The sequence below is a fragment of the Manis javanica genome, chromosome 5 (assembly GCF_040802235.1).
Source record: "Manis javanica isolate MJ-LG chromosome 5, MJ_LKY, whole genome shotgun sequence".
Classification (NCBI taxonomy): Eukaryota; Metazoa; Chordata; class Mammalia; order Pholidota; family Manidae; genus Manis; species Manis javanica.
In genome coordinates, this window is record NC_133160.1 from 94,382,185 (window position 1) to 94,398,653 (window position 16,469).

Sequence of the window (16,469 nt, forward strand, 5' to 3'; positions counted from 1 at the left end):
TCCAGCCTTTGCTCTCCTGCAGCTGTTTAGCCATGTGCCCATGCAGCAGCCCAGAGCACTGGGCAGAACTCTTTATATAGAGTCAAAAACAATGTATTGCCCACACGTGTGTAGTGAGCTAGCCAACCAGGGCCAGGTGAGAATCCTGGCCATAGGAATCTTCACTTTATCCATATAACAGTCTATAGCTTCAAATCATTCAAGAGAAAAAGGAAGGAAATACAGAAAGCTTTCTCAAACGAAAAGAAGTAAAAGACAAGTACACAAATAGAAAAGAAAGACAGATGATTACAAAGAAAAATTATAAAATGATATGTTAAAAGTAAATATAAATATAAAAATAATGGGAAAATAAATTCATCTATTAAAAGAGAGCATATCAAGAAAAGCAAAAGACCAATAATCATGCAAAAACATTTCAGTTTTTCTTAATCAAATAAGTACAAATGGACAAACCAATGAAATAGCATTTTATATGTTAAAGTGAAAAAAGTGTGGTCCAGGTTATCAAATGTGGACTTGCTTAATCAGTACTAGTGAGAGTATAAATTGTTACACTGTTTTATAAAGAAAAATTCCCAGAAAGATGCTCGTATTACAATCTAACATAAATACCTAAAAAATCACTTCATGTGAATGTTCAACAAAGGAAAATGGTTAAATAATTGATAGTATATCTATTTTAGTAGATATTACAAAACCATTAAAAGCATGTTTCCAAATAATATAAAGATGGAAAGTACCTAGAATTTAATAATTAAATAAAACATGATACACAACTGAATCACAAGAATGTTAAGAAAACTGTGTATTTAATCAATACACATAAGTGTTTGTTCATTTTATAAAGCAGTTGTAAAGCAATGTTAAAACAGAAATGTTACTTTAGTTTCTGCCGAGGACCAACTAAATAGATGGCATATTCCAAAGCGAAGTGTGAGATCATCACTTAGAACTTGTTAAAGTAGGCTGTGGAAAACCATTTGTTTTCAATCCTCTCATTCACTTCAAGAGGGGAAGTGGAAGATTGGAAGAGTTGGCTTGTGCTGGTAAATGTGGAGTCTATCTATGCTTCTCCCCAAAGAAGGAAAAAAAATGAAATTCTCCCTTCACCTCAGCTTAAGAAAGAAGACAATGAGGAATCTACTCAAGGGACTTAATATTTGTCAGTGTGACAGATGTCAGAAGGAGTCTGAGGCTGAGTAATTCCCTGACAAGTTAATCTGCTAAGAGATGAAGATGCACCTCAGCATTGGCATCTATCTGTCTCAAGATTGTCCTGACAAAGTATTTCCGGGGGATTAGATGTGGGCCTCATGCAAGAGAAAACCTGGTATGCTTGCACAGATCTCGCCCAGGATTGCCACCCAAAGGGACAATGGGATCCCAGTAGGGAGAGGAAGTTTATGTGCAGTTGAACATTGAGAACCAGGAAGAAAAAAAGCAAGAGGGAGAGGCTATTACATGGTCAAAGGAACTAGAGATGAAGATTTCAGTGAGGCAGAGGGGTCATGCAGAGCAGCTCCAAGAGGTCCAAAGAAGTGTCCCATTAGGGGATAGTTAGTTCTATATCTGTCCCTGCCCAAAAGCACATTACAGCTCTGAAGAGTTTTAGTCAGATAGAGGAATGTCTGACTCCCTTCCATTCTTTCTCCCATCTGGCATTCCCCTGTAGGGGTCAGGGCTATGATTGACATGACAAGGAAGGAGGGACAAAGACATCAGTCAGGGTATGACAGGAGTGCACTCTCTTTTACAGTTGCCTAGCCTACAGCTCCTATGAGCTGCAAAAGAGGGAATACTTAGCATTTTGAGGGAGTTTAAATTTTTGAATATTACAGTGGGCTGAAAATATTAATTACAGTTTGGAGAAGATTTCATTATGGGAAAGTGACTACTTAAGCCTGGGGACTTGCCCTAAATTCCATCCAGGAAAATAACTAGGACTAGGAGAAGAGTTAGTCAGTAGGATAAATGAAAAAAGACAGGAGGAGACAAGAATAAATATGCTTTGTGATTACATCCTACAAGACATGCTTGATCCACATGGCAGCTACGTTGAGAAGAGAGAGGAAAGGGTAGAAGGAAATCTATTCTTATTAGCAATACTATTTGGGGAGATACCAAGAGGATTACTAGTGAATGTTGTGTTTTTTTTCTTTCTTTTTGATTTTTATAAAATCAATAAGATGTTTTTCATTCTGTAACCAAAGGGGATTTGCAGTACGTGCTTGCCTAGGCCCCCAAATCAGAAACAAATCTTTTGGTTAACTGAAGTTCCTTTCAGAAAGATACGCTGTTTTTTCCTTGATGAGCCATTGCAATCTTTCTAGAAAAATGTTAAGTATTCAAACTACGGGTTTTTCCTTAAAATCATAACATGACACATTAAACATATTTTTGTTATATTTTTGAAAAATTTAAAGTAGCACTAACAAAAAAGGAGTCATCCACAGTGTGTTACAGTGGTTTGCTTTTTTAGTCTATGAGTAATAAAGTTGGGTCAGGAAGCAGGGCTAGGCACTGGGGAGGGGAATCTAAATGCATGCACAGAATTCATGCTTCTTAAGGCCTCCTTCATGTTTTCTAACTGCACTTAACAATTTTCTCCACATATGGGCATGCACACAGTATTTTACATATTCAGTAACCTCCTTTTACTCATAAAATTACCAAATAATTTTAGAAATTTACTATAGTAAAAGTGTATTTTATAATTTGTTGCATTTATTATCTTTCAGTGAAATTTGTTCAATAATTTTTCCTGTGAGAAATATGATTGTAAAGGCATGCATTCCCAGACTATCAGAATGACTTGACTAAAGACCTTAGCTGTAAGTTTTCTCATTTATAAAAATGCCAAATCTGCTGCATAAGAGTGTTAGGATTTAACTGATCACTTGAATCACTGAGAATGTAAAGTGCTAGATCAGTGGGAAGTTCTCTCTGTTACAGTTTCTTCTATCAGAAATACAGAGCTAGATATTAATTTTTACTTAACTCACAGATTTTTAAAAAATTATTTAATGTAAATAAACATTAAAAGAGTATCTAATGTGTTAGTGTCAATAAGCACGGGGTTTTGGTGATGGTGGGTATGCAATTGAGTGTCATAAGGGAAGTGGTGCACAGAGAAATTCTCTGTCATTTATCATGGTGTTTTCAGGAGTCAGATGGAATCTGGTGGCTACAACAATGAAATATTATGACTGGACTTGGTAAAAAACAGTTGAAAAACTCAAATATTATAAGAAGCTGGTATGTCTTATAAGTGATGAACAAATGTACGTGTGTGTGTGTGTGCGCGCGCGCGTGTGTGTAGGTGTGTGTGTGCAGGTGCATGTGGAGTGAGAGAGTGTGGTCTAGGTCTCTGGCCTTGGCTCTTGGACTTGCCATCTCCAGAACTTGTCGGCCTCATCTCTCTCATCAGAAACTTGTGACTGCACTTTCAGCGTCTTTCTCTTCAGGTCACCGTTGGATGGCTAGATCTTTGGGATGACTCCTGTGCCTCTTTTCACCTCTCTCGTCTCCACCCATTTCAGACTGAAACGGCCTCATTTCTCTGCTCAGCTTCTCCTTGGGTTTCTGTTAGGTGCTGGTTCTCTGGTTTGACTTCTGAGCCTCTTTTCTTCCTTCCTCTTCCCCCATGTGCGTTACTCTTTCGGGTTCTGTGGCAGGGTTCTGTGACCCTACGTCTCCTTTTCTCCTGGTCTTTTTCTACTTCGCGGACAGAGTCGTCTGCTCTCACCGCGTCAGGCACCTACCCGGGTTCCGTTCGGCAGGAACCCTTGCGAAGTGAGACGGGGTCATGGTCGGCCTGGCAGTTGGCCTGGTGATCCTGAGACTCTATGAAACTTTGGATTTTGCCTCTCCGTCGGACTTGGTTCTGGAAGACGGGTTTGGGGGATTTGTTGTCCTTTGCCGTTCCCACTCTGCGGCCCTCACCACTTGTCTGGCTCCCGTTTTCTAGACGTCCATTCACTTCCCAACTGAAAACATGAGCTTCATTCTCCAAGGACAAATCTTAGATTTGATTGAATTCCAAGATAGCCTCCAAACTCTGGTCCTGAAAGGATAGTCACTTTCATGATTAAGTCACATTCTAAAAGACACTATTGCATTACAGTAGAAAGATTCTTCTGCTGACCTTAAAGAATTAAGTGGTTGTCATGGGAGAGGGCCAAGTGCCTAGGACCTGAGGACAGCCGCTAGGAGCTGAGTGATTCCTGACTGACAACAGTGTCAACACAGCTGTGTTCCTTTCTTCAGGCTCTAAAGAAAAACAAGTTTCCTTACTGTTTCCATCTCCTAGAGCTACAGACATTCCTTGGCTAATAGCCTCTTCCTCTACCTTCAAAGCCAGCAAGGGTGGGGCCAAGTCCTTCACAAACCAAATCAATGACCAACTCTCTAGCACCTCCTCCACAGTTAAAAATCCTTGTGATCACCTTGGACCAATAACTATTCCAGGAAAATCTCCCCATCTTAAGGTTGTCTGATTAGCAACTTTAATTCCACCTTCCATTTTAATTTCCCTTTGCCATGCAATGTAGCATTTTCACAGATTTCAGAAAGTAGGACATGGACATCCTTGCTGTGAAATACCTCAACAAATAATGGGTATTAGAATGAGGAAAGAAGAACAATACAAACACTTCAATTAGTGATTTATTCTAAAATTTTAATCACACTGCAAGAATAAATATTTAGAAAAATTTCTAAATTTGTTACTGAAACATAACAAAACTAAACTTTCCTGATGTTTCTATGGACCTTCTCCTACCTTGTACAGTTTTAAATAAATTTAACCAATATTATAAATAAAAATAATGTTAATACACACTTCAATAAAGATGAAATATATTTAAAATTCAACTAGTATTTATTTTATTTTATTATCTTCCAATTGTACCAGAGTAATCGAACCAAAAACCTCTCCTTATTGCTCAGGATAATAAATATTTAGCAGGTTCATGTTTTGTTAAAAGTTTCCTTTTTTTCATTGAGAATTGAAAATATTACTATGACATAGCAAGATTATCACTTAAATGTTTAAATGAAAACCCAAATAAACTATTAATTTGGATTCTTTAAAATAAAATGTCATGGTAAAAAGAATAGGAATAAAACATATAATCTCACTTTATTATTCCAAACACCTCCCTACAATAAAAAAAAGTCAATCGTGCTTAAAATTACCACTAATAATATTCATTATTTTACAAAACTATAAATCCATGTTTTCAAGGCCTAGTGGAAAATTCTTATTTAGTCAACATTTGAACACATATTTATGGTCTCTAAGAAAACTTGGTTTGCTTGTTTGTCTCTGTTCACCAATTTAACTATGCTTATAATATATCATGGATAAAACCTGTTCTAGTTCCAAAATGTTCCATAATAAATATGTCCATGAAATAAACAAATAAATCCTTTGGTGAAAACAAATTGTACAATGAGGTCTTTTTGCTCTAAAAAGGGAAAAGTAAGTGTTACCTCAAGGAAAGTAATATATATAATCAACTCAACAAATCCCTGTGGTCTTAGCCACAGGCAAACAAGAAATACACATCAACCTTTGTGAATATCTAGATAATATATAATGCCTAACATATTATCAAACAAATGAAACTTACTTTAGATTGTATACTCCACACTAGGTGAGGGGAAGGAAGAAATGCTTTGCTGTTCATTATAACTTAAAATACACATATGCTATCTTAAGATAAATGTTTACACTGACATGGTCATTATAATCAATGTTCTAGTTTGCAATCTCTGATGCATATGGTATGGTTTTTTTCACCTATATGCTTGGTTTCTTTTTAAACTTATTTTTAATATTGCATTAGGCTTTTTGCTATATTAATGCAGATTTGGGATTTGAAAATACCTTAAGTAACCCCATCAAAAATGTCTTTTAAATCTACAGTATGGCCAGACCAAGCAATGGTGTAAATTATAGTTCTCAGAACAATTACTGCTATAGCCCCTCCTGTATTCAACATCTCTACTGGTTTTTGAGCAGTGTATTAAAGATGATAGGAGAAGCAAGTAAGTTTCCCTACTGACACTTCCCACTCAGAGTGGTTGGATTTATCAGGGCACTTAAGGAAAAATATTCTCTCAGGATTCTCCTGTGTATAAATAGATATGCATGTCTGCAAATTAGACATGGTTGGCAAAGCCAAAGTCACATAGTTCTTTAAAAAGCTCCCAAGAAATTTAGATATCCAGAAATCCAGAGTGTTACCCTAGCCCTTTGTAAATCCTAAACTTAGGTAATAGCATCTCAACTATAGGCAAGTTCCTATGATTTAGTTCTCAAGAAACCCCTAAAAAATAAAATAAAATAAAGTCATATTTTATTACATCTTACTCATTATACTCCTATGAGTAGAAGTGGTTTCCCAAAGACATGTTCAATCCCACTTAAGTTAATATAAATTACATAGTGCTGCTATAAGATTATTATATCCATTAATGAAATATGTGTACCCAAAAACACTTAGCACTTTTTGATGTTGAGTAAATGCTGTGAATTTAAACCAAAATGTACTACATATTTGATCACATATATCAAATATATATCTATGTATATACATATTTTGCTCTACTATACCTCACCATGACATGTGACTGGGTTAAAAATACTTAGCCACAAAAATCCCTAACAATGTACAGTATCAACAGTATTACATAAGATATGCTTAATGTTTGCTACGGACTGCATTGCATCCTCTCTCAATCTGTACGTGGAAGCCCTAACCCCCCAGTGTAACTCTATTTGAAGATAGGGCCTAGAAGGAGCTAATCAAGGTCAAATGAAGTCATAAAGGTGGGAGCCCTGATCCAGTAAGATTAGTGTCCTTATAAGAAGAGACACAAGAGAGCTCTGTGTCTGTGTGCACATTCAGAGGAAAGGCTCTGTGCAGATGCAGGAAAAGGCAGCTGTCTGCAAGCCTGGAAGGGAGCTTTCCCCAGAAACCACACCCTGCTGGGCCTTGATCTGGGATATCCAGGATATTTCAAATACTTGAAATAAATTTCTGTTGTTTAAGCCCCCGAGTTTATGGTCATTTATTAGGGCAGCCCAAGCTAACTAATAAAATGTTGCAACTCATTACTTGGCTCTTGAGATTACTAAATATATATATTTATTTATTTATTTATTTTGCCTAAATATTATCAGACAAATGAAACTTGCTTCAGATTATATACTCTGAACTAGATATATATATATATATCTAGTTCAGAGTTTAGTACATATATATATGTAGCTTCATGATGATTTTTCTTTATTGGTTAGGTCATCGTTTAATTCTATTTTGGACGTTATTTTCATACCACCACTCTATGACCTTTTTCCTAACTTTTTCTTAGTATTTCCCACTTAATGTTATGATTTTATGGGTGATAAAACCCAAAACATTGTTTTATTTTGACTCTACTAACTCATGTTCCCAAAGTAGTTCACAGCTTTTGCAGAAGATGTCAAATACTTGCAGAGGGACTCATTACAAAAAATCCATTTGACTCACCAACAATTAACTCCAAGCATCTCAAAAACTTTGTCAAATCTACAGACTATTTCCTCGTGTTATTCCTTATGATTTCTTTAGTGCCTATATGCTTGGTTTCCTGGAGTGCCTATATACTTGGTGGGCATAGGGGAGGTTCCATGATCTTGGCTACATCAATTAACAAACAAAAAAGTAGCTTCTTCAGCCTTGTACTGCTGTTGAGGCCCTGGTGGGTTCAGCCTCCATGACTCTCACTGTGTACTTGCTTTGCCCATGATGCTCATCCCCTGGAAGCCTCAGAACTTTGTGACAAAGACAACATCAACCAGATCCAAAATCAGCAAAAATCAGGTTTCCTGCAGTAGCATCAAGTGCTGGTGACACAAGCTGTGGATCATCAACAGTTTGTGGTATGTTTTGGGTATTGTTCTGAACTACACAGCGTCCAAGCATAATTCTCTAACCATCCAAGATTCTGTGAACTACTTACAATCCTTTATTAAATCATGTTTGTGTCTGAGCCAACCATGCTTGGTTTTGGTTTATTTCTAGTGAAGATCCTTGACTGACACTGCACTTTTACCTAAGCAGAGGAGTCACCCCTCTCAGGAGACACCTGATAGGATCAGTGTTACAATGAAGGGTAAAAGCTACAATTTTAAGGAAAACAACTCCTTTGAGAAAGTTGTGGTTAAAATTTTCTCCACTTACTTGGGTTTTAAATTTTTGAATATGATCCATTTAAGAAAATAGCCTATATATATATGTATACATAATGGCAGACTCTAGTAAAAAGATTAATAGTTGGATATCTTCTCTATTTTTACCAAATGCCTTCATTCTTTTAATCATGTAACACATTAAAAATGTGAATAATTTTATTGTATACTCACATTCTTATTCATCACGAAACTCCTGCCTATGTTGCATAATATAAGCTTTGTCTTAGATTTGAACCTAAGTATAGAGTCCTATTATAGTGGAAACACAAACTACCAATATACTTGAAATTTTACAATACAAATCAAAAGAAGTCAAGTAAATTCTTGATTTTTACATCTTTAGTCACTTACAAATGAACTTGACTCAAATGACAATACCTTTCTCAAAGGAGCTATAGGAACTTAACAGGCATTACTTAATTCATGTTCTCACTAATCTTGGTGTAATATTACCATCCTCATTTTAACATTGGTATAACTAAAGGACAGAAAAATTAAACACAACACCAGTCCATAGGCACACACACATGCACCAACACACACACACAAGCATGCACATATGCACATGCTGCCAGAAATCATGTCTACTTCTCTTAAATCCAAGGTTGTGAAGAGGAAAAGAACAAATAAAAAGTGAACACTTTTTTCATCATCTTCAGTTAATATGCATGTACATAGTGGTAGAAGTGAAAATTATCTGCTCCGAAAACCAAAATTGTCTTCTGCTAAAATTTCATCTTACTAACTGAATTATAAGACTACTCAGAGCATGTCTATGCTGCTGTTAAAGTTTCCTGAGGTACCAAAATGTAATTGGGTTTACTCATCATCTTGTCCCGTAATTTCCCTCATACACACACTTCATCCATGAAGAACAGAAACCAACAGAGTCCAATAACATCCAGATCTTCTGATCTAGTTTCCTGTCTTCTTGCTTATCCTAATGGATGTGACAGCCAACCTACAAAGCCAAAACTCTCCTTAAACATGTAAAAGTGTTTGGCACAGTGACTGACACGCAGTTAGACATTCTTTCTTTTCCTTAAATCTACAACTTCATCTAGTAGCCAGGTCTTTGTTCTATATTAACTTGGTCTACCCCTGATAAAAAGGTAAAGGCATTTCACCTTGCACTTTGTAAGAGTGAATATGAGAAAGGAAAATACATGTTTGTTTGTTGATTTTTTTTTTAGCATCCTGATTCTTCAGTTAATAGTTGAAGCAAATCAGAAAATTCAGCAGGAAATTTCAGGAGGGCCTTGTGTGTGGTTGAAGGGGTTGGGCTCTAGGAAGAAAAGTGAAGAAGATAAAGGAAGGAAAGAGGATAATGGGAGGAGCAGTTTAAGGCTAAGATCACATCTGATAGTTTTCATCACAATCAAAAGTCAAAAGGAGTTCTGAATAAGGAAGACAATGTCCTTGGAACAAATCTACTTTAATCCTCAAGAAGGTGCAAAGGCCTTATTCCTAGAGTTGTATGAGAGTCTCTCAGTGTCTATGAAACATGACAGACAGGTAAACCCCTTGAAACAGAGGGAAGCAGAAACAAAAGACTAGGAGCAAAATCCCCCCATGCCCCAGAATTTGAAGATCAGGGACAGTAGTGTGGTGGCAGGGGGTGTGGAGAAGAGCGGAACATGACAGCAGTTCACATGCTCAACAAAATTTCCTAAGCAGAAATCAAAACTGTTTATCATACCCTTAATGAGATATCTTTGCAATAAGTGGATCTCATGGGTTTTTGTTCTCTCTCTCTCAGCCTCTCTCTCTCTCTCTCTCTCTCTCTCTCTCTCTTCTTAGTCTTAATAAAATTCTATACTTAGATTACAACAAAACAAATATAGGTGTGAATTAATCTCTCACAATTTTGCATAGCCAATTTTGGGAATATTGGTATTTCTTTTCTTCTTCAAAGATGACCAATATGTAATCCTAGGGGAATGGATTGGAGAGAGATTGAAAGAACAAAACAGTGATATGTAGATAGCCCCAGGACTTTAAGAAATTGCAGTGAATGTGCTACTCCTAAGGATATAAAGAAAGGTCATGTCAACTAAAGTACTTTAAAGACCCTTCTTGCCATACATCTGTCTAATCAAAAGCAGTTACATTTCCTAACCATCTCAAATAGCCCCTGGGTTCCACTGAATATCAATAGAAGGATCTCATCTATCACTTCCTAATCCAAACCATAATTCATGTTCAATATTATACCCTCTTCCTAGACTCATCTTCATGGACAAAGGATGTATTTCCTTATAGCTATTCCATTTAGGGATCACTCCCACATCACTATGACTCTCCATAATCAATCATATCAAGAATGGAGTCACTCATCTCTAGGTTCTTTATGTTTCTGTTCATTATTGCACATGGGAACTTTATGCCAGGTTTTGCAAGTCAAACAGTGACTTGTTCTTTGAAAGGCCCTGTGGCCATTTGACATGGCATAACCTGGCAAACTTGACCCGAAGAATCACATCTTAGTAATTGGAGAAAAGTACAAGCACACTAGACACTTAAACCTACAGAAATACATTTTCATATGAGGTCAGTTCTCTATTTTCTACTACATTTTTTATCCACCCTTTTTTTTTAACCACACAGATGTCTGAATTTCTCCACACAGACAAAATGAGTCCAGTTAGCTTACCTCAAATGTTCCTCTATCTACTCCCAATAAGTATGGGAAATGTGTGGGCTCCTCAAGTGGGATGATAAATGTACTTGAAAGTGTTTCATGTCTAATCCTGAATTGAGACTGCAAAGCCATATAGAAAAAAAGGAGCACAGCTTTGAAATCCTATAAATATAATTTGAATCTGCTCTGCCAATTACTTCCTATGTGACTATGGACAAGAGCTTCACCTCTCTAAACCTCACTTTCTTTAATCTAGAGATGATCATACACAAATTTCAGAGCAGTGAGTATTTTGTGAGACAATGTATATGAAGTATCTATCCTATATTTTTTAGTTTCAAAGTTTATTTTATTATAATTACTACTATTATTAATGATTCATGTTACAGAGTTCATTATTTCCTTCTGTGACATTGTAAAATGTCAAAGTTCCTGAAGTCTAGTATCTCATTAAAAGGGTAACAGTCTTATAATAATACAAATTATTTATACATTTGTCTGTGGTATATACATATATAAATGAATATATGTATATGTATACAAATGTATATAAATTTATCTGATATGCTCATATAAATGTATATAATGGTAATTATATGCATGTATAAATATGTACATAATATACATACATAAATACATATGGATATGGGTACATATACGTATAAATATATATATGCAGAACAAATGAAATCACTTATTTCTTTCAGACAAAGAGCCTGACCTGCTGAATATAAGACCAACATTTAATTGTGCAAATTTTAAAAAGATCATATAAGTTGAATTTATAGATTCACCAATTGAAAGTTAGAGTATTGACTGGAAAGATTGGAACCCTGTGATTTGGAAGGAAGTACCCAGGTGAACTTGAGCTGAGCATCCTAAGCCCTCCAGTTTCTCTGTCTTCTGTACCAGCAAAAGTTTTCCCTTCCCACATGTGGAGGAAAGACCATGTAATAAACTTACTCAGACAGTAGCATGGTAAGGAAATGCTGTGTACCTCAAACTACCCATTACTACCTCTAGATCTATATTTAGTGTCAGCTTCAGTAGGCTGGAAGGAAATAAAAGCAAAGTCTAACGAAGAAGAAGACAGTTTATAATTCAAAATCATTGCAATATTTTGTTAATTCATATCACCAGAAACTTTGGGAAATATGTGTGCTAATGAATTCTAAGAGTGTTAAACTATAAAGAACAAAATGTAATTTTAGATTACATCAAATGATTGATATGGATACACTTTTCACAAACTGGACATATCACAAAACATGGTGACTCTAGCAGGATAAGCAGCTCTAACAATTAGCTTTAAACTAAAACAAGGATTTGAGAGTAGCATATGTTCATTAAAGTTGATTTTCTTCAGTATACTGCAGAAAGAAGAATCTGAAGACTTAAGAAGATACAGATGTGGAAGCATATTTATTATTGCATATTCAACAGCCCATTCTTTGAGTCCAAAGAATGCAATTCTTAATAAAGTATCAAGAAATACATTAGATATGGTAGCTGATTTTAACCATGAATGATTGAAAAATGAAGGCTGAACCACAATGTCTTGTATGATCTATCCTTAGAAGTCATACATCATCACTTCCGAAGTATGTTATTGGTCATACTGATTAACCTGAGGGAACTGTACAAGGGCATCAGTACCAGGAGACAAAGATCTTTGAGGGCCACCAAGGAGACTGGTTACTACAGCTTGTTTGTGAACTTGACTTTAAAATAATGAAAATACACAAAATAATTGTGTTGGAAAATTAAGATGACAGAAATATCTTAAAATCTGAAGCTAGGGGCTCTCTCATTCCCTCCTGGCATAAGCCAGGAGCTCTGTCCTCTCACTTTTTCTCTAAATAAAAATCTCTGCCTTGCTCTTCTAAAAAGAAAAATCTAAAGCTAAATTTTAAATATTTATATTATTTACTGAGTGACAAACATAACCAAAGAGAGTAACAATCTCAAATGACTAAACATAAATTTTGACTGTGTATTCTTAGTTACATCCTAAACACAAAAATAACTGAAAATTTCAATCTTTTTTGTGTGATCACATTGTTGGTACTCACAGAGTTTTCCTGATAGTTTTGTATGTGTATTACAGAATAAAGCCATAGAGTAAATTATACTGAAGTCATTGGGAATATGGATTTTCAGTATTGGTTGATAAGAAATGAAGTTATAATATCAGTGAGTTTATGTATACAATTCTAATTCAACTGGCTAAATTTGAATGAACTCATTAAATATGTATATATTTGCATATGCATTTGTTACATATGCATTCGTTAGCTCTTCCACTGAAAAGGCCTAGAAACTACAATGAGTAAACTTACATGATGTCACTATTGCTCACATTATAATCTCTAAGTATCATTTCCTAAACAAAGGAATAAGCGGCTCCTTGTAGAAGTGTCTGATACCAGTTCTTGCAAAGAAAATGTACAAGAACGGTAAATTTTGTCAACCAGAAAGTAAAAGAAATCACTGAATATTACTGGGATTTAATTAAAATAACTCAGTAGCCAACTTACAGCATATCCGCCTACCAATGAATTAAAATGCATCATATGACTAAATCCATGGGTGATTAAGGGCCTTCTAAAATATTAGAAAAATAGGAAAGGGAAAAGGGAAAGGAAAGTAGAAAAGAAAACCATTGTCCACCTTGGAAAATTTAAGGTCACCAATTCAATATTTTGAAAACTGATTAACACAGAAAAGAATTAGGCATTTATTCACCTTTTCCTATATCAACTGTATCCCAGGATAACCAAATATAACTTGAGAAATTTCTCTTGATAGTTATGTTCTAGCTAACAAATGAAAGAAATATAATTAAATATCACCATTTCATATCCCTTAATGATGTAGTGGATTTAAATAATTAATAGATTTGGAAAAAGAAGCATCAATGCTTCCTGATCAAATACACAAAACTACCTTTGAAGTATTTTTGCAAGAAAATCTAACCTAAATATGATCAGGCCCACAGATCTAACTTCCATGTTTCAGGAAATAAAGAGTGAGAGGAGTAAGTTATATGATTCCACAGCAAAGTTCAAACTGCTGGGAACTCAAATAAATGACTCAGTTTCTTCACAATATAATTTCAAGGAAAAAGAGAACATTGAGACACAATGTGTGAAATTCATTTGGTTCTTGAACATTTTTAGGAGGTAACTGGCAAATTTTAACATGGACTACAGAATTCACTATATTAAGAAGTAATTCTTATTTTTTAGTATGGCATTACTGTTTTTAGAAGACTTTATATTTCATATATATATATATATATATATACTGAATATTTATAAATAAAGTGATATGCTGACAGAGATTTGCTTCAAAATGAAATCTAGGGAGATGAGTGTGGATATAGATGAAACACAATTGACCGTGAGCTGACAATTAATTGTTTAGTATGAGGTAATTGGTATGTGGCATTGAATTATATGATTTTCTTTACATTTATATATATTTGGATTATTTCATAATAAATTTTTTATTTAAAATATAAATCTATATGTTTTATATTTTTCTATAAGGCCATTAAAAGTATGACCTTTAATACTGAGTTATACCATCATATCTTATATAGTCCCAAATTAGTACATGTTTTTTCTCCAGCAGCTCCTAAGATTAAAGTATCTTCCACTTGATCTATCTTTTTTTTCCTGACCCTTGAGACATCAGCAACCTTACAGATTAGCACATGGCTTTATGCCCAGGCTGTAAGACACAAGGCTAGAGCTAACAATAAAAGTAATGACTAAGCACTGTCTATTATTTACCTTCAGTTAGATGCTCAAAGGGCTTCGAATTCAACAATTAACCAAATTATACTTGGCTGGAGACAGTCACTTAATTTTATAGCATATTGACTTTGATTGTCATAAGGGAGCACAGAACGTAGAGAGGAGAACCGACACGGATTGTAGGATAAAGCGGATGGGTTAGTGTCTTATTATCCTTGCATCTGCAGTGCTTTGCATAATGCTTGGCACACAGCAAATGATGAATACATTTTGATCTATCATTGAAGGAAGAAAGAAAGAAAGAGACTGAAGGAAAGAGGTACACATAGGGAGGGAGAGTAAAAAGAAGCTGTACCATTTATCCGTTGCACCATGATGCTGTATAAAGGAACTGCAAAAGGTCAGTGGCACACAACAATAAGCCTTCAATGCCAAGTGCATGGGTTGCTTCCTAGTTGGATCTGTTGAACTTTGCTGTACTTGTTTTATTGGCCTTACCTAGGCAGGCCATTAGAGCAGCTGGAATAAACTAACTCCACTGTATGTCCCTTGTGCTCCAGCAGGTTCTAGACCAGGCACAGTAAGGGCTGCAAAGCTGAAGCCTGTTCACTCAAGCGCTTCTCCAGCTTCTGTTTGGTCATGTTTGCTACAGCCTACTGACCCAAACAAGCTGCATGGCCAGTCCCAGAACACTGCAAAGTTATAGGACAAAGACCATGGATACAGGAAGCAGAGGAGAATTGTGGTCATTTTTGCAATCCACCACAAAAGAAATAAAGGTATTAAATACATGAGGAGGTAACTTGGAGCTCTGAATGCTGCTTGTTTTCTTTTTCTTTTCCCAACCCCTAAACAAAGACAATAGAAATTGTGGCACCAACTAACTCAATGAACTTTTGTTTTCAATTTTTCTGTTCTTTTGGAGCTTTATATCATTCTTTTATATATTAAAGAATTGTTTATCGAGCCTAACCTTTGCAAATATCTGTACAAACATTGTCCCTTCCACATGGCAACTACTTGATAAATATTGATCAAAACAGCAATTCTGGTCACAGATTATTTGCCTGCCTGGCACAATTCCTTATTTGGTTCCATTGTTACCTCATATCCCAGAGATGTTTTAGGTGAAGCAAAGGTTAAGCTGCTTCTCCACTCCTGATGATGCCTTGCATGTGGCGGGAGCCCTCACTGGCCAATAATCTTGCCCTTCCTATCCTTTTTCTGACTCCATCTCAGGTAGAATGATTTTTCTGACTAGTAAGCATGAAGGACGATACTGAGTACCTGGAATGCCATTCCTCTGTCTATCTTTAATGTGTTGTTCAGTGCCTCTGTGTCCTTACTCATTTTCTGTGTGTTTGATCTGTCCTTCAAAGTGAGTGGTGTTGAAGTCTCCTAGAATGAATGCATTGCATTCTATTTCCCCTTTTAATTCAGTTAGTATTTGTTTCACATATGTAGGTGCTCCTGTTTTGGGAGCATAGATATTTTTAATGGTTATATCTTCTTGCGGGACTGACCCCTTTATCATTATGTAGTGTCCTTCTTTGTGTCTTCTGACTTTCTTTGTTTTGAAGTCTATTTTGTCTGATACAAGTACTGCAACACCTGCTTTTTTCTCTCTATTAGTTGCATGAAATATCTTTTTTCATCCCTTCAATTTTAGTCTGTGTATGTCTTTGGGTTTAAAGTGAGTCTATTAGAGGCAGCATATAGATTGGTCTTGTTTTTTTATCCATTCAGTGACTGAGTTAGACTCACACTGAGGATATTTTCACTCTACTCCTCCAGGAAGTCACTATAACTATGCAAAGAACCC

At 35.7% G+C, this 16,469-nt stretch overlaps 1 pseudogene; it reads right to left on the reverse strand.

Annotated features, from left to right (window-relative positions):
* Positions 1 to 3,070: 3,070 nt before the first annotated feature.
* Positions 3,071 to 8,428, reverse strand: LOC140849730 (DNA (cytosine-5)-methyltransferase 1-like; annotated as a pseudogene).
* Positions 8,429 to 16,469: the final 8,041 nt, after the last annotated feature.